General features: G+C 39.3%; 1 pseudogene; it reads right to left on the minus strand.

Annotated features, from left to right (window-relative positions):
- Positions 1 to 20,046, minus strand: part of LOC123766619 (glutamate receptor ionotropic, kainate glr-3-like) — a 322,176-nt pseudogene that overhangs the window by 109,459 nt on the left and 192,671 nt on the right.

Raw genomic sequence — 20,046 nt, forward strand, 5'->3', positions numbered from 1 at the left:
AATTGTGGCTTAAGGGTCCGATAATGATATAAAGACACTGTGTGTCTTTATATTATTATCTACTATTGAGTGACTATTGACACTCACCATGTCAATAGTCAAGCTCTTATGGTGGTCCAAACCAATATGGCCAGACCTCCCTCCACCACAGTCACGCTCTCGTTCTTGTGAGAACTAATAGTTATTACTCTGGGAGTTGAGCTGTTTAATTTGAATCATTACAGATTCTGAAGTGAATATATTGATTTGTTTAATATATAATGTCTTGGATTTTATCTCCACACTTTGATTCACTAATGAGGTTTAAGAAAGTAGTTCAGTTACTCAATCCTTGTGGTGACGTTAATTCTGCCCAGTAATATTATTATTAAAAAATCATATTTTAAAAACAGAGAAATTATCCTCATAATAACTCAATATAAGTAGTAATAATTCATAATTAGTCTTATAAGCTTATCATTGGACGAATTCTCATAACTGTATATTATTACAAGTATTTATTAGATAGTTAATTATGTTATATGTGGAAATATTTCCCAAAAATGTCTTTACTAAATTATTTCACGATCCTTAAAATTCTCTATTGGTAATTGAGTATATGACATACATATTGACATATATGGATATTATCAATTGTTATACAAACAATATTATCTCTCTCATCTCTTGTGGGGGTTTCTGTGAAAGCTTCATTTGTTTTGTGAGAAGTTCATTTATGAAAGTTAATTTGTGTTTCGTCTTTATTCCTGTCTTATTTGTTAGGAAAAACGAAAGACGTTACTATACTCTAAGTTTATCATTAGGTAATTTATGAAGGTGCATTAATGTTATTCTTCTCTATAGAGCGTGTGTGAATTTCTTAACGTGTTGTAGCCTGTAGTGTTGTGACATGTTGTATTTGCAAGGTATAGTAGTAGTTGTGAGTGGTGTCTGTATGGTTTGCTCCGCGGAAAAGCACCATCCGGCGCCACACTATTAAGTTCCACGTGATTCCCGCTCACGTGTAGGCTTCAATATTTTCTCAGAGACATATCGCGTTCTTGTGATTCCGTTATACATATCTTTGCCTGGTTGGTTGGTCTCTGCCATTTTCTGGTGTACTAATTCTATCGTGCTGTGTTGGGGCAAAGTATTGCCTTTCCTTATATTGTCCTCTATCGTTTGTCACCAAACCTGCTTCTGTATCCGTTACTATTTCCTCATTTCCAAAGGTTGTGGTCTCTGTGCCATAATTGTTTTTACCTATTTATTATAAACAGTTGGAACGTTCTCCATATAAGTTAGTTTACGACCATGAGGCAAATGACCTTTCCTAACATTATTGTTACTACCTACTTGCACTGACGAAAAGTTAAACCTGTTTTTACTTGTATAACATTTAATGTCAAGCCTGAGACTTTAACACACTGCCATGGCTCTGCTTGATATCTCAGGTGGATAGTACCCATGAGGGAGGCTGGGAAAACTGTTGCCACTTGTGTTATTGTTTTGTTCTTGTCCTGCACGATCTTGTATTTTTCTTATTTGTTGTAATTATGTTTATTTAGTTTGTTTACAACATACATTCAGTAGATCTAATTTGCCGTTATGTCTATATAAAAAATAATGTTTATTTCAGTACTTATATTGTTGTATCTCGTTGTCTTTGTTGGTGCTGGCGAAAAGTTGCTTGAGAATAAATATATTAATTTTATTAGCAGGCTCTCTGAAATCATTTTTAATATAACCAATGATAATTCCTTCACTGCAAAAATTATACATTCTCTAAAATTATATTATATATAAAGTCACTATTCTCAAAATTTCCGCGATATACAACTATTTATTATTTATGCTAAAAATTCCTTAATAGTGTCGGGACTCAAGCAGCATGAGAATATATATATATATATATATATATATATATATATATATATATATATATATATATATATATATATATATATATATATATATATATATATATATATATATATAATGTCCCGCAACTTTGATGAGCCTGTCGGTCGCCCAGACGGAATCACAGTGAACCCCTGGAAGAATGGTAGACAGTAGGTGTGGGACTACACTTGCGTTTCAACTTTAGCCAATACCTATGTTGACTTCAGTGCTACACAAGCAGGAGGAGCTGCCAATCACCGGGAAGCGGCCAAGTCACGTAAATACAGAGACCTTGAGCACCACTACAATTTTGTCCCCATTGCCTCAGAGACACTTGGTGCCTGGGGTAAAAGTGCTGCTAGCTTTTTGAAGGAGTTGGGGTCTAAGCTAATCGAAACAACTAGAGACCCTAGAGCTGCCAGTTTTCTTTTTCAGCGCCTTAGTGTGACAATCCAGAGAGGAAATGCTCACTGCATCCATGGTTCCTGCCAGCCATCTGAGGAGCTGGAGGAGCTGTTCAACTTGTGACAAGCAGCCTTGTACCCTGCATGTAATCAATATTGTAACTTTTTTTGTGTAATGACATTTTCAAATAAAGTTAGATAAATATACACACATACCAAAAGAATAGGGGTGGTAGGAGAAGAAAATATCAAAGTGTTCAGTGAGGATCCACAAGGTCTTCTCTGAGTACTCTTTATTTTCTTCTCCGAGGCTATGGGTCCCAACACTTGCACCAGAGGTGGTACCCCTTCTAGGTTTAAAAAAAAAAAATATATATATATATATGTACTCCTACTCTTGTACTCTTTACTTACTAGTACTCTTTATTTTCTTCTCCGAGGCTATGGGTCCCTACACTTGCACCAGAGGTGGTACCCCTTCTATATATGTATATATATATATATATATATATATATATATATATATATATATATATATATATATATATATATATATATATATATATATATAAAATATTATTTTCTGGTTTAGGGCTTCTATCCCTCTAACTATTTTCTTAGCATCAGGGCTTAATTGAAATAGGAGTTCTCCAAAACTCATTTTCGTACTTTTAAGGTGAAGAAAAGAAGTGATTTACTATAGAGTGTATTACACTTATTTGTATAATTTGCACGACGTTTCGAACCTCCATGGTTCATTCTCAAGTGAACAGATCTTACAATACTAGTTGATTTTATACCCGCATTAGGTCAGGTGATAATACAATGAAGGTGAAAACATGGAGGGATACATAAGGGATAAACATAGGGGCTGCAGAAGGCTTATTGACCCATACGAGGCATCTCCTATCTAAACACAAAGATTAATCCAGTGTAATTGGCCTGTTATGTTGGACATTGTCTTCTGTGTTGGCATCGATATGTTCTTGTCTTGTCCTTACTCTCATGGTGGGTAGAGTAAATAGTTCCGTGATTTGGGTGTTCATGGTAGGTCGCTCTATTCTTATGTGAATTGCCTCAAGAATTTGTAATCTTCTTGAATCTTGGGTTTTGTCTATTATGCAAGTATTCTTGTTCAACATTTCTCTTGTTAGATTAATGTCCGTGGCTTGTCTCATGTGATTCCTAGGGGCACCAGATTGAAGATGGCATGTCAAACGCCTCGTCAGCTTGGTCGACGTCATACCTATGTACTTACATTGAAGGTTACATCCTTCGTGGGGGCAAGTGTACATGTATACAACGCTTGACTGCTGTAGAGGGTTCTCCGTCGGCTTCGGGCTGTTTTTGATAAGGAGTTCGGAAGTCTTCTTGGTTTTGTAGAATATTATCAGGTTTATGTTTTGGTTAGGAGTAGTGCTTTTTACTCCTTTACGGATTATTTCTTTCATTATTCTTTCCTCTTTTATATGTTCACTGTGCATGGTTGATTTGTAATATAATTTTATTGGGGGTGTTGTGGTTTCTGTTCTAGGTTCTGAATTATACCAACGGTCCAAGTGTCTTCTTATAGCAGCGTTTATTTCCGCGTTGCTATATCCGTTGTTCACCAATACCTGAGTTACTCTTTCGAACTCTCTACTCACGTTGCTCCATTCAGAGCAGTGGGTAAGCGCTCGACGAATATAAGCATAGAGAACACTGGCTTTGTATCTTTGGGGGCACTCACTTCTACCGTTCAGGCATAATCCTATGTTGGTGGGCATGGTATATACGTTGGTGCTTAAAGAGGTTCCTGTTTTTGTTATTAGTACATCCAAGAATGGCAGACTGTTATTTTCACTATTTTCATGTGTAAATCGGAGTACTGACTCTCTCTCTAGGTGTCTTTTTAGGTCAATTAGTTCATCTGAGTCTTTTACTATTACGAATATGTCATCTACATAACGGCAGTATACAGTTGGTTTTTGTCTGCTACTGAAGACCCTATCTTCGATGGTTCCCATATAAAAATTAGCAAATAAAACTCCTAAGGGGGAGCCCATTGCTACTCCGTCTATTTGTAAATACATGTCTCCTTGTGGACTGATGAAAGGGGCTTCCTTTGTACATGCTTCGAGAAGACTTTTCAAGTGTGGCTCAGGTATGTCTAATTTGGGGGTGCTCTCGTCTCTGTATACTCTGTCCAGTATCATTCCTATGGTTGTGTCGACTGGGACGTTGGTAAAAAGGGATTCAACGTGCAGGGAAGCGATGATTCCATCGGGCTGGGTAGATTTGATCAATTCTAGGAAATCTGCTGATGATTGTAGACTAAACTTACTTGGAGTGTATGGAGTTAGGAGTTCATTGAGTTTCTTTGCCAGGTGATAAGTTGGGGTTGGTATTTGGCTGATTATAGGGCGTAGTGGGTTACCTGGTTTATGCGTCTTAACATTGCCGTAGGCATATCCTAAGCCATAGTCGCCTTGAAGTTTATTGAAATGCACACTACCTTTCTTTGCGTTGATTGCTGTAATTGTTTTGTTTACTTTCCGCTTAAGGTCTTCTACGGGGTTCCTCGTGATTCGTTGAAATTTGGAGTCGTCACTTAGGATGTCGCTAATTTTGTTCATGTATTCATGGGTAGGAATCAATACATATGCTGCTGTTTTATCGGCTATTCTTATTGTTACGTCTTTCAGATTTTTTAGTTGTTTCGCTGCTTCTTTGAGTCGTGGGGTTAAGATTGTAGATGAATATGTTCCTCGTTTTTTCCCTGCTTCTGCAAGTAGTTCAGCTTGAAGTGTGTCAGTGGTGATGACTTTTTTGTTGTCTTCAAGCTTATGGATATCGTCCAGAAGCATTTCGATTTCCAGGCGTTTTTGATGCATCTTTGGTTTAGATAAGAATTGACAATTTAGACCAAGATTTAAGAGGTCTCGTTGGTCCTGGGTAAGATCATAAGAAGTCAGGTTAAAGTAGCCATCTTTAGGACGAGGGATTTTTAGCTGTCCACCGTTTAGGGATGTTAACTTATGGAGTGTCTTTGTTTCTACAAGAGTTTTATGTTGTTGTTTCAGGTTAAATAGTTCACTGTTGATGGTTTGCTTGAATCCCTTTTTACCAACGTCCCAGTCGACACAACCATAGGAATGATACTGGACAGAGTATACAGAGACGAGAGCACCCCCAAATTAGACATACCTGAGCCACACTTGAAAAGTCTTCTCGAAGCATGTACAAAGGAAGCCCCTTTCATCAGTCCACAAGGAGACATGTATTTACAAATAGACGGAGTAGCAATGGGCTCCCCCTTAGGAGTTTTATTTGCTAATTTTTATATGGGAACCATCGAAGATAGGGTCTTCAGTAGCAGACAAAAACCAACTGTATACTGCCGTTATGTAGATGACATATTCGTAATAGTAAAAGACTCAGATGAACTAATTGACCTAAAAAGACACCTAGAGAGAGAGTCAGTAGTCCGATTTACACATGAAAATAGTGAAAATAACAGTCTGCCATTCTTGGATGTACTAATAACAAAAACAGGAACCTCTTTAAGCACCAACGTATATACCAAGCCCACCAACATAGGATTATGCCTGAACGGTAGAAGTGAGTGCCCCCAAAGATACAAAGCCAGTGTTCTCAATGCTTATATTCGTCGAGCGCTTACCCACTGCTCTGAATAGAGCAACGTGAGTAGAGAGTTTGAAAGAGTAACTCAGGTATTGGTGAACAACGGATATAGCAACGCGGAAATAAACGCTGCTATAAGAAGACACTTGGACCGTTGGTATAATTCAGAACCTAGAACAGAAACCACAACACCCCCAATAAAATTATATTACAAATCAACCATGCACAGTGAACATATAAAAGAGGAAAGAATAATGAAAGAAATAATCCGTAAAGGAGTAAAAAGCACTACTCCTAACCAAAACATAAACCTGATAATATTCTACAAAACCAAGAAGACTTCCGAACTCCTTATCAAAAACAGCCCGAAGCCGACGGAGAACCCTCTACAGCAGTCAAGCGTTGTATACATGTACACTTGCCCCCACGAAGGATGTAACCTTCAATGTAAGTACATAGGTATGACGTCGACCAAGCTGACGAGGCGTTTGACATGCCATCTTCAATCTGGTGCCCCTAGGAATCACATGAGACAAGCCCATGACATTACTCTAACAAGAGAAATGTTGAACAAGAATACTTGCATAATAGACAAAACCCAAGATTCAAGAAGATTACAAATTCTTGAGGCAATTCACATAAGAATAGAGCGACCTACCATGAACACCCAAATCACGGAACTATTTACTCTACCCACCATGAGAGTAAGGACAAGACAAGAACATATCGATGCCAACACAGAAGACAATGTCCAACATAACAGGCCAATTACACTGGATTAATCTTTGTGTTTAGATAGGAGATGCCTCGTATGGGCCAATAAGCCTTCTGCAGCCCCTATGTTTATCCCTTATGTATCCCCCCATGTTTTCACCTTCATTGTATTATCACCTGACCTAATGCGGGTATAAAATCAACTAGTATTGTAAGATCTGTTCACTTGAGAATGAACCATGGAGGTTCGAAACGTCGTGCAAATTATACAAATAAGTGTAATACACTCTATAGTAAATCACTTCTTTTCTTCACCTTAAAAGTACGAAAATGAGTTTTGGAGAACTCCTATTTCAATTAAGCCCTGATGCTAAGAAAATAGTTAGAGGGATAGAAGCCCTAAGCCAGAAAATAATAAATACAGAATATGCGGTCATATTCAATGAAACATGTTTGAAAGAAAACCTGCTGCCAGTATACACCAATATATAAATATATGTGTATTTGTATGATATCGAGGTTCTTCCAGAGTCGAACTACTATCTGTCCCAAGCATGCAAATCCACAGGGTCATTAGGTGATGCGCCCAATCATATCTGTCCCGACTGGAATTTGATCTTGGAATTCCTGAGTGCGAGTTGAGAACGAACCCGACTGTACTACCGGGACCTTTTACATGTTTTGTACAGTACTCACGGCAGCGTACCTGTTCGAAGAAAATCATCGAACATAAGGCTTATGACGTCGTCGTCCGTCTCCATAAGGACGTGGTCGCCCTGCCGCACCAGAGTGTCCAGGGCAGCCTCGATGTCCGAGTGTGGTACAATCACTACCCGCCCCTTGGTCTCCAGGTCACCAACTTTGCGGTAGATGCCAGACGTTGAGGTCTTCCATCATGTATGGGGTTAAAAAATTTATTGTAAGTACTCAAAACAATATTTGCAATGATTATTTCTGTGACTTTCATAAACTTTAGTTTTAGCTTTAAATACCTTTGTTGTATACGCCTAAAAATAATGATAATGGAATATGTTTTCTGTGTTGACATACTGATAATCGATGTTTATATATATATATGTATGTATGTATATATATATATATATATATATATATATATATATATATATATATATATATATATATATATATATATATATATATAAATATATATAAGCACATACTTGCTTGAACCACAAGTGAAGATTAACAATCTTTAGACAACACCCACCAGTGGGCCTCGAACCCAGAAAGCACAACTACCTTCCAGTAGTTGCCATAACTAGTACGCCTTAACCCACTACACCAAGTCTGACTTGGTGTAGTGGGTTAAGTCTGACAACATCACATCTGAAACGTACTAAATCAGAGCACAAATCACCAAGAAAATTGAAGAGGTAAATACCGCAAGTGCTATTAGAGTTCTCACCAGTGACGAGAAAATTGCTCCTCGAAACTCAGCCACAGCACGGGGCCTGCAAAGCAAGCACCCATCTAGAGCCCCTCAAGGCGACAACATCGTTCCGCCACCAGCCGAGACCATTTCAGACCCATTAACTGTTGGTGAACCTGAGGTCAAAGCAGCCCTTTCCTTTCCACCTGGATCAGCAGGCGGCTTTACAGGTTTAAAACCTCAACACATCAAGCAAATGCTAAATCCTGCGGTTGGTCATGCTGCACAAGATCTTCTTATGGAACTCACAAGGTTCGTCAACATGTGCCTGGCTGGTGAGATACCTGAGGTCATCAGGCCTCTCTTTTTTGGTCCCTCCCTCTGTGCTCTCAAAAAGAAGGACGAAGGAATCAGGCCAATCACTGTTGGCAACACTCTCCGACGCCTGGTTGCTAAGGCTGCTACGAGGGTTGTCAGCCAGCAAGCGGCTGAATGGCTGAAACCAATTCAGCTAGGACTTGGGATCCCCCAATGCTGTGAAGCGGCTGCCCATGCAGCACGAGCATACATCACCAACATTCCTGACCCTACTTAAGTAGTTTAAGTAGGGCCATTCCTGGCCCTACTTAAACTAGACTTTAAGAATGCCTTCAACATGGTCAGAAGAGATGCAGTGTTTTGTGCCGTACATCGCCATTTCCGGCCCATCTACCTGTTCATAATATCGTGCTACAGTGGAGAGTCAAGACTGCTCTTTGGCGAATACGAAATCAGATCATGTGAAGTTATTCAGCAAAATGATCCCCTTGTTCCTCTTCGTTTCTGCTTAGTCTTTTAAGAAATCACAGAAAGCTTGTCCACCGTGTTCAACATATGGTTTTTGGATGGTGGCACTATAGCTGGCACCCTAGACTTGGATGACATCAGAAAAATAAGGGAGCAAGAAGTAGGCCTGGGTCTCATCCTGAACCCTTCCAAATGTGAAGTAGACTCCTCCAACCCAAACATCATAGCTAGAATTAGGCCTGCCTTGCCTGGAGCCCATGTCATTAGGGATGAGACCAGCACTCTCCTTGGAGCCCCCTTCGGGTTTAACGCCATTGAGGAGATCCTTGATAAGAAAATCACAGACCTCAGGAGGATGGAAGACAGGATAGTTGACATCGATGCCCACGATGCTTTATATCTCCTCACTTAATGCCTATCCCTTCCAAGGCTAACCTACTTTCTGAGGGTAACCCCATCCTATGACAGCCCAAAGCTTGAAAAGTATGACCTATTATTGAAGACCATGCTAGAAAAAGTTGTTAACCTCACCCTCAACGAATGCCAGTGGAAACAAGCCTCTCTTCCTGTCAGGCTCGGCGGCTTGGATGCCCGCACCGCCGCCCAAATTGCTGTCCCAGCCTTCCTCCTCAGCATCAGATGACCTGGTTAAAGAAATCCTACCTGACAACCTGTGTGACTTAGCAGGGATACAGGACCCCCACTACACGGAATGCAACACAAAATGGGGTCCCATGGCAGACCCACTACTCAGACCAACCATGCCTAAAGCCAAGAAACAATCCAGCTGGGACAATCCCATTGTAGACAAAGAAACCACAGCTTTGCTGGAGGCAGCAACAATCCCCAGTGAACGTGCATGCCTCACAGCTGTGCAGGCCCCCCATGCAGGGGACTTCCTTTTGGCAGTCCCTTTGTCTGCGACAGGCACACGTCTTGATCCGCAGGAGCTCCGTATTGCAGTCGCTCTCCGCCTTGCTGCCCTTATCCACACTGTTCATAGGTGTATTTGCGGCGAGGCAGACGCTGACGAATATGGATTGCATGGCCTGCGCTGTGGAAAATCTGGCGATTGGCACTCTAGGCACGACGAGGTCAATGACATCATCAGGAGAAGCCTTGCCTCTGCCCAGTGTCCAGCAGAGAGAGACCTCCCGCATTCTATAGAACACGTGACTCTGTTTAGCTTAGCCTGGTCGACCAGACGGAATTACACTGCGCCCTTGGAAGGGCGGCAGGCAGTTGGCATGGGACTATACTTGCGTATCCACCCTATCAACCACATACGTCAATCTCTCTCCCGGCCAATCAGGAGCCACGGCGACGCACAGAGAAAGATACAAGTCAATCAAGTACAGGAAATTAGATCACAGGTACAACTTCGTCCCAATAGGATCTGAGACCCTAGGCCCATGGGGAGAGAGTACAAGAAGGTTCTTTAAGGATCTTGGTTTCAGACTCATTACACTACAAGCAACCATAGAGCGTCAATTTTTTTCAGCCAGCGCTTCAGTGTCGCGATCCAGAGGGGGAAAATGCCCGCTGCATCCTCGGTTCCTGCCAAACGTAACTGTATATGTAACTGAATAACGTTACATAATAAAGTGTACAACATAGAAGAAAGGGGTTGGTAGGAGAAGTGAACACCCACACATATTCAGAATTAAATGGCAAGTTTTTCTCTAAATGCTCTGTTCCCTTCTTTGAGGCTGTCGGTCCCTAAATGTGTTATATATATTTATATATATATATATATATATATATATATATATATATATATATATATATATATATATATATATATATATATATATATGTTATTAAATATGACCGAAAAAGTAAGATTAATAATTCTAACACGAATTTTCTCAATCTTTCGTACATTTCTTTTCACTGTTGGAGGTAAATCAAAAATCAATTCTCCAAAATTCATTTTTATTTCTAGTCTGACGCGACACGAGCGCGTTTCGTAAAACTTATTACATTTTCAAAGACTTTAGTTTACAAATACACAACTGAATAGAACTTACGCATCTCCGATTTTATATCTACATTTGAGAGAGGTGGATGGGGTGAGGTGGCATTAATAGGGTATTAATTTCATCAACACAAGACAGGACACGAAACAATGGGTATTGAATAGAAGTGATTGTAGAAAGCCTATTGGTCCATATTTCTTGATGCTTCTATATTGGAGCGGAGTCTTGAGGTGGGTAGAATATTTCAGGACCCTTTCCTCCAGAAAGGGTCCTGAAAGATATTGTTAATAGAAACGTTATCCCTACAGACAAAAATCAGAGGATACAACTGACGATTTACTATAAAACCAGAAAAACGGCCAGCCTACTCATGAGAAACTCTCCAGACACAAAACAGAACGCTTTAAAAGAGACAAACGTCGTCTATGCCTTCAAATGTTCTCTTGGGGACTGTAAGCTCCAAAAAACCCTGTATATAGGCAAGACAACAACATCTCTTTCTAGGCGTTTAACGATGCATAAGCAACAGGGCTCCATTAAGGAACATATAATCTCTTCCCACAACCAAACCATCGCCAGAGAAATCCTAGTAAACAACACAGAAATCATCGATAGATACAGCGATAGCAGGCGGCTTGACGTTTGCGAGGCACTACACATCAAGAAGTCAACACCAGAAATCAACAGCCAATTAATGCACAACTATATTCTACCCACCTCAAGACTCCGCTCCAATATAGAAGCATCAAGAAATATGGACCAATAGGCTTTCTACAATCACTTCTATTCAATACCCATTGTTTCGTGTTCTGTCTTGTGTTGATGAAATTAATACCCTATTAATGCCACCTCACCCCATCCACCTCTCTCAAATGTAGATATAAAATCGGAGATGCGTAAGTTCTATTCAGTTGTGTATTTGTAAACTAAAGTCTTTGAAAATGTAATAAGTTTTACGAAACGCGCTCGTGTCGCGTCAGACTAGAAATAAAAATGAATTTTGGAGAATTGATTTTTGATTTACCTCCAACAGTGAAAAGAAATGTACGAAAGATTGAGAAAATTCGTGTTAGAATTATTAATCTTACTTTTTCGGTCATATTTAATAATATATGTCTACAGGAAAGACTGCTACCAAAATATACTAATATATATATGTATGTATGTATATATGTATGTATATATGTATGTATATATGTATGTATATATGTGTATATATATATATATATATATATATATATATATATATATATATATATATATATATATATATATATATATATATACATATGTCGTACCTAGTAGCCAGAACTCACTTCTCAGCCTACTATGCAAGGCCCGATTTGCCTAATAAGCCACGTTTTCATGAATTAATTGTTTTTCGACTACCAAACCTACCTAACCTAACTTAACCTAACTTTTTCGGCTACCTAACCCAACCTAACCTATAAAGATAGGTTAGGTTAGGTTAGGTAGGGTTGGTTAGGTTCGGTCATATATCTACGTTAATTTTAACTCCAGTAAAAAAAAATGACCTCATACATAATGAAATGGGTAGGTTTATCATTTCATAAGAAAAAAATTTGAGAAAATATATTAGTTCAGGAAAACTTGGCTTATTAGGCAAATCGGGCCTTGCATAGTAGGCTGAGAAGTGAGTTCTGGCTACTAGGTACGACATATATATATATATATACATATGTCATATATATATATATATATATATATATATATATATATATATATATATATATATATATATATATATATATATATATATATATATATATATATATATATATATATATGCGAACAAGCCAGAATGGTCCCCTGGACAATATGCAACTGAAAACTCACACCCCAGAAGTGACTCGAACCCATACTCCCAGAAGCAACGCAACTGGTATGTACAAGACGCCTTAATCCACTTGACCATCACGACCGGACAAAATGAGGTGATAGCCGAGGCTATTTGAACCACCCCACCGTTGGCACTCGGATAGTTATCTTGGGCATAGCATTTTACCAAATCACCTCATTCTTAGGGGCACACGTGAGGAACACAAATGCGAACAAGCCAGAATGGTCCCCTGGACAATATGCAACTGAAAACTCACACCCCAGAAGTGACTCGAACCCATACTCCCAGAAGCAACGCAACTGGTATGTACAAGACGCCTTAATCCACTTGACCATCACGACCGGACAAAATGAGGTGATAGCCGAGGCTATTTGAACCACCCCACCGCCGGCACTCGGATAGTTATCTTAGGCATAGCATTTTACCAAATCACCTCATTCTTAGGGGCACACGTGAGGAACACAAATGCGAACAAGCCAGAATGGTCCCCTGGACAATATGCAACTGAAAACTCACACCCCAGAAGTGACTCGAACCCATACTCCCAGAAGCAACGCAACTGGTATGTACAAGACGCCTTAATCCACTTGACCATCACGACCGGACAAAATGAGGTGATAGCCGAGGCTATTTGAACCACCCCACCGCCGGCACTCGGATAGTTATCTTGGGCATAGCATTTTACCAAATAACCTCATTCTTAGGGGCACACGTGAGGAACACAAATGCGAACAAGCCAGAATGGTCCCCTGGACAATATGCAACTGAAAACTCACACCCCAGAAGTGACTCGAACCCATACTCCCAGAAGCAACGCAACTGGTATGTACAAGACGCCTTAATCCACTTGACCATCACGACCGGACAAAATGAGGTGATAGCCGAGGCTATTTGAACCACCCCACCGCCGGCACTCGGATAGTTATCTTGGGCATAGCATTTTACCAAATCACCTCATTCTTAGGGGCACACGTGAGGAACACAAATGCGAACAAGCCAGAATGGTCCCCTGGACAATATGCAACTGAAAACTCACTGGGGTGTGAGTTTTCAGTTGCATATTGTCCAGGGGACCAGGGTTGTCGAGCTGGAGGAACTCGACAACCTATGACAACCATCTTTGTAACCCATATGTAACTCCTTTTTTGTAACAAACTTCAAATAAAGTAAATATATATGTGTACATACAAAAGAATGGGGGTGGTAGGAGAAGATAATATTAGTGTTCAGTGAGAAACCACAAGGTCTCCTCTGAATACTTTTTATTTTCTTCTCCGAGGCTATGGGTCCCCACATTGGCACCAGAGGTGGTACCCTCACAAACTTTTATATATATATATATATATATATATATATATATATATATATATATATATATATATATATATATATATATATATATATATATGTCGTACCTAGTAGCCAGAACTCACTTCTCAGCCTACTATGCAAGGCCCGATTTGCCTAATAAGTCAAGTTTTCATGAATTAATGTTTTTTCGTCTACCTAACCTACCTAACCTAACCTAACCTAGCTTTTTTTGGCTACCTAACCTAACCTTACCTATATATATAGGTTAGGTTAGGTTAGGTAGGGTTGGTTAGGTTCGGTCATATATCTACGTTAATTTTAACTCCAATAAAAAAAAATTGACCTCATACATAGTGAAAAGGGTAGCTTTATCTTTTCATAAGAAAAAAATTATAGTAAATATATTAATTCAGGAAAACTTGGCTTATTAGGCAAATCGGGCCTTGAATAGTAGGCTGAGAAGTGAGTTCTGGCTACTAGGTACGACATATATATATATATATATATATATATATATATATATATATATATATATATATATATATATATATATATATGTCGTACCTAGTAGCCAGAACGCACTTCTCTGCCTACTATGCAAGGCCCGATTTGCCTAATAAGCCAAGTTTTCCTGAAATATTATATTTTCTCTAATTTTTTTCTTATGAAATGATAAAACTACCCATTTCATTATGTATGAGGTAAAAAAAAAATTTATTGGAGTTAAAATTAACGTAGATATATGAGCAAACCTAACCAACCCTACCTAACCTAACCTAACCTATCTTTATAGGTTAGGTTAGGTTAGGTAGCCGAAAAAGTTAGGTTAGGTTAGGTTAGGTAGGTTAGGTAGTCGAAAAACAATTAATTCATGAAAACTTGGCTTATTAGGCAAATTGGGCCTTGCATAGTAGGCTGAGAAGTGCATTCTGGCTACTAGGTACGACATATATATATATATATATATATATATATATATATATATATATATATATATATATATATATATATATATATATATATATATATGTCGTACCTAGTAGCCAGAACGCACTTCTCAGCCTATTATGCAATTCCCGATTTGCCTAATAAGCCAAGTTTTCATGAATAAAATATACTAATATATATATATATATATATATATATATATATATATATATATATATATATATATATATATATATATATATATATATTAGTATATTTTGGTAGCAGTCTTTCCTGTAGACATATATTATTAAATATGACCGAAAAAGTAAGATTAATAATTCTAACACGAATTTTCTCGATCTTTCTTACGTTTCTTTTCACTGTTGATGGTAATTCAAAAATCAATTCTCCAAAATTAATTTTTATTTCTAGTCTGACGCGACACTTGAGCGCGTTTCGTAAAACTTATTACATTTTCAAAGACTTTAGTTTACACACACACACACACAACTTTAACGGAATAGAGCTTAAACATCGAGATTTTTATACCTACATTTGGGTGAGGTGACATGTTACAATAGTTTTGGATGAGGTGAAAATAAACCTTTTACACAAGACAGAACACGAAACAATGAGTATTAAAGGTAGGTAACTGCAGAAGGCCTATTTTATTGGCCAATATTTCTTGATGCTTCTATATTGGAGTGGAGTCTTGAAGTAGGTAGAATATAGTTGTGCATTAATTGGCTGTTGATTGCTGGTGTTGACTTCTTGATGTGTAGTGCCTCGCAGACGTCAAGCCGCCTGCTATTGCTGTATCTATCGATGATTTCTGTGTTCTTTGCTAAGATTTCTCTGGTGATGGTTTGGTTGTGGGAAGAGACTATATGTTCCTTAATGGAGCCCTGCTATTTATGCATCGTTAAACACCTGGAAAGAGATGTTGTTGTCTTGCCTATATACTGAGTTTTTTGAGGCTTACAGTCCCCAAGTGGGCATTTGAAGGCATAGACGACGTTGGTCTCTTTTAAAGCGTTCTGCTCTGTGTCTGGAGAGTTTCTCATGAGTAGGCTGGCCGTTTTTTTTTGTTTTATAGTAAATTGTCAGTTGTATCTTCTGATTTTTGTCTGTAGGGATAACGTTTCTACTAACAATATCTTTCAGGACCCTTTCCTCCGTTTTATGGGCTGTGGAAAAGAAGTTCCTGTAAAATAGTCTAATAGGGGGTATAGGTGTTGTGTTAGTTGTCTCTTCAGAGGTTGGATGGCGTTTCACTTTCCTTCTTATGATGTCTTTGACGAAACCATTGGAGAAGCCGTTGTTGACTAGGACCTGCCTTACCCTACAGAGTTCTTCGTCGACTTGCTTCCATTCTGAGCTGTGGCTGAGAGCACGGTCGACATAAGCGTTAACAACACACCTCTTGTACCTGTCTGGGCAGTCACTGTTGGCATTCAGGCACATTCCTATGTTTGTTTCCTTAGTGTAGACTGCAGTGTGGAAAACTCCGCTCCTTTCCATGACTGTTACATCTAGAAAGGGCAGCTTCCCATCCTTCTCCATCTCGTAAGTGAAACGCAACACAGAATTCTACTCAAATGCCTCCTTCAGCTCAGCGTCTGACATCAGGTACCTGTGTAAAAATGTCGTCAACATACCTGCAGTATATGGCCGGTTTCAAGTTCATGTCGACTAAGACTTTTTGCTCGATGGTACCCATGTAGAAGTTTGCAAACAGGACACCTAGGGGAGAACCCATGGCGACCCCATCTACTTGCTTATACATGTGTCCATCCGGGCTCAAGAAGGGTGCCTCTTTAGTACAAGCTTGGAGTAGTTTCTTTAGAATATTTGATGGTATGTCAAGAGGAGTACAGGCCGGATCACGATACACTCTGTCGGCTATCATCCCGATTGTTTCATCCACAGGTACGTTGGTAAACAGTGATTCTACGTCCAACGAGGCTTTTATCCCTGTGGCTCGTGTTCCCCGCAGTAAGTCAACAAATTCCTTAGGAGACTTCAGGCTGAAGGCGCAAGGGACATAAGGAGTCAGCAAGCCGTTGAGTCGTTTCGCCAGTCTGTACGTGGGTGTGGGTATCTGGCTGATGATTGGCCGAAGTGGGTTTCTAGGCTTGTGTGTCTTGACATTTCCATACGCATATTCAGGTTTATATTCCCCAATAATCTTTGGCAGGTGGAGTCCGGATTTCTTGGCGTTCACAGTTTCGATCAATTTGTTGACCTTTGCTTTCAATTCGGCTGTAGTGTCCTTCATTACCCTTTGGAATTTAGTTTGGTCAGAGAGTATGAGGTTCATTTTCACCAGATATTCGTCTTTTTTAAGAATAACGTATGTTGGCGACTTGTCACCTCTCCTGACAACTATCTCCTTGTTCTCACGAAGGCTCTCAGCTGCCGCTTTGAGCTCGGGGGACAGTATGATGCTTCTGTAGTTGCCTCTACAACTACAGAAGGAGTCCGGCCTGTACTCCTCTTGACATACCAGAAAATATTCTAAGGAAACTACTCCAAGCTTGTACTGAAGAGGCACCCTTCTTGAGCCCGGATGGACACATGTATAAGCAAGTAGATGGGGTCGCCATGGGTTCTCCCCTAGGTGTCCTGTTTGCAAACTTCTACATGGGTACCATCGAGCAAAAAGTCTTAGTGGACATGAACTTGAAACCGGCCATATACTGCAGGTATGTTGACGATATTTTTACACAGGTACCTGATGTCAGACATCTGCAGGAGCTGAAGGAGGCATTTGAGCGGAATTCTGTGTTGCGTTTCACTTACGAGATAGAGAAGGATGGGAAGCTGCCCTTTCTAGATGTAACAGTCATGGAAAGGAGGGGAGGTTTCCACACTGCAGTCTACACTAAGGAAACAAACATAGGAATGTGCCTCAATGCCAACAGTGACTGACCAGACAGGTACAAGAGGAGTGTCGTTAACGACTATGTCGACCGTGCTCTCAGCCACAGCTCAGGATGGAAACAAGTCGATGAAGAACTCTGTAGGGTAAGGCAGGTCCTAGTCAACAACAGCTTCTCCAATGGCTTCGTTGAAGACATCATAAGAAGGAAGGTGAAACGCCATCCAACCTCTGAAGAGACAACTAACACAACACCTGTACCCCCTATTAGACTATTTTACAGGAACTTCTTTTCCACAGCCCATAAAACAGAGGAAAAGGTCCTGAAAGATATTGTTAATAGAAACGTTATCCCTGCAGACAAAAATCAAGATACAATTGACGATCTACTATAAAACCAAGAAAACGGCCAAGCTACTCATGAGAAACTCTCCAGACACAAAGCAGAACGCTTTAAAAGAGACCAATGTCGTCTATGCCTTCAAATGCCCACTTGGGGACTGTAAGCCTCAAAGAATTCAGTATATAGGCAAGACAACAACATCTCTTTCCAGGCGATTGACGATGCATAAGCAACAGGGCTCCATTAAGGAACATATACTCTCTTCCCACAACCAGACCATCACCAGAAAAGTCTTAACAAAAAACACGGATATCATCGATAGATACAGCGATAGTAGGCGGCTTGATATCTGCGAGGCACTACACATTAAGAAGTCGACACCAGCAATCAACAGCCAATTAATGCACAACTATATTCTACCTACTTCAAGACTCCGCACCAATATAGAAACATCAAGAAATATGGGCCAATAGGCCCTCTGCAGTTACTTCCATTCTTCCCTTTAACGTACAAAATATTATACCCATTGTTTCGTGTTCTGTCTTGTGTTGAAAGTTTGTTTTCACCTCATCCAAAACTGTTGTAACATGTCACCTCATCCAAATGCAGGTATAAAATCGAAGCTGTTTAAACTCTTTTCATTTATAGTTGTGTGTGTGTAAACTAAAGTCTTTGAAAATGTAATAAGTTTTACGAAACGCGTTCAAGTGTCACGTCAGACTAGAAATAAAAATTAATTTTGGAGAATTGATTTTTCAGTTACCATCAACAGTGAAAAGAAATATAAGAAAGATCGAGAAAATTCGTGTTAGAATTATTAATCTTACTTTTTCGGTCATATTTAATAATATATATCTACAGGAAAGACTGCTACCAATATATATATATATATATATATATATATATATATATATATATATATATATATATATATATATATATATATATATATATATATATATATATATATATATATATATATAAATACATAGAGAGAGAGACGACGACGTTTCGGTCCGTCCTGGACCATTCTCAAGTCGATTGTGATGAGGTAGAGACAGGCAATAAATAGGCAAGAAAGAGCTGAGGAGGAAAGTAAGGTGTAGGGGATAGTAGTAATAATGAGAAATGCAGAGGGCCTATTGGCCCATACTAGGCAGCTCCTATTATAACCACCGAAGGAGATAGTAATAGGAAAAAGAAGAGGATGGCAAGGGAGCGTAGGAGAAGACAATGAACAGAAAAGGGGAGAAGAGAGAAAGAAAAGGAAAGAGAAAGAAAGATAAATGGAAGGGGTAAGCTTATGTTAAGTCACGTTTGTTAGAAAGATTTGAGCATTTGAGTATATACTGTGAAAGGGAAGAGTCCACAGCAACAAAGCCAGGACTCAAGTTCATGTTGGGTACATTGTGTATAAGAGCCGATTCTACAAGACGGCGTCTGTGTAGAGTAGAGCCAGGAAAGATTATTTTGGAGGAAGACCAATCAATGGGATGATTAGAATCCCTCACATGGCAGAAGAGAGCATTGTTAGTGTCTGCAGACTTAACACTTCTCTTATGTTCTTTAAGTCTGTCATTCAGTGTACGGCCAGTTTCGTCAAAGTATTGGAGAGGACAAGATGAACAGGAAATAGAGTAGTAGACACCAGTAGCATTAGAAGCAAGAGGAGCAGTGTGAACTAGATTGCTACAAAGTGTGTTAGTTTGTCGAAAAGCGAGTTTAATGTCAAGAGGACGAAAGGTATTGGTAAAAGTTTTGAGTTCAGATATGAAGGGAAGGCATAGTACAGTGCTACTAGTGTTAGAAGCAGGTTTAGGATGAAAGAAATTTCGTTTAGCTTGAGAGTAGGCACAGTTGATGAAATGCAAAGGATAACCAAGGCGAGAGAATGATATGTAGATAAAGGCAATTTCAGAATCAAGAAACTGAGGGTCGCTGA

This window comes from Procambarus clarkii, chromosome 62, assembly GCF_040958095.1.
Source record: "Procambarus clarkii isolate CNS0578487 chromosome 62, FALCON_Pclarkii_2.0, whole genome shotgun sequence".
Lineage (NCBI taxonomy): Eukaryota > Metazoa > Arthropoda > Malacostraca > Decapoda > Cambaridae > Procambarus > Procambarus clarkii.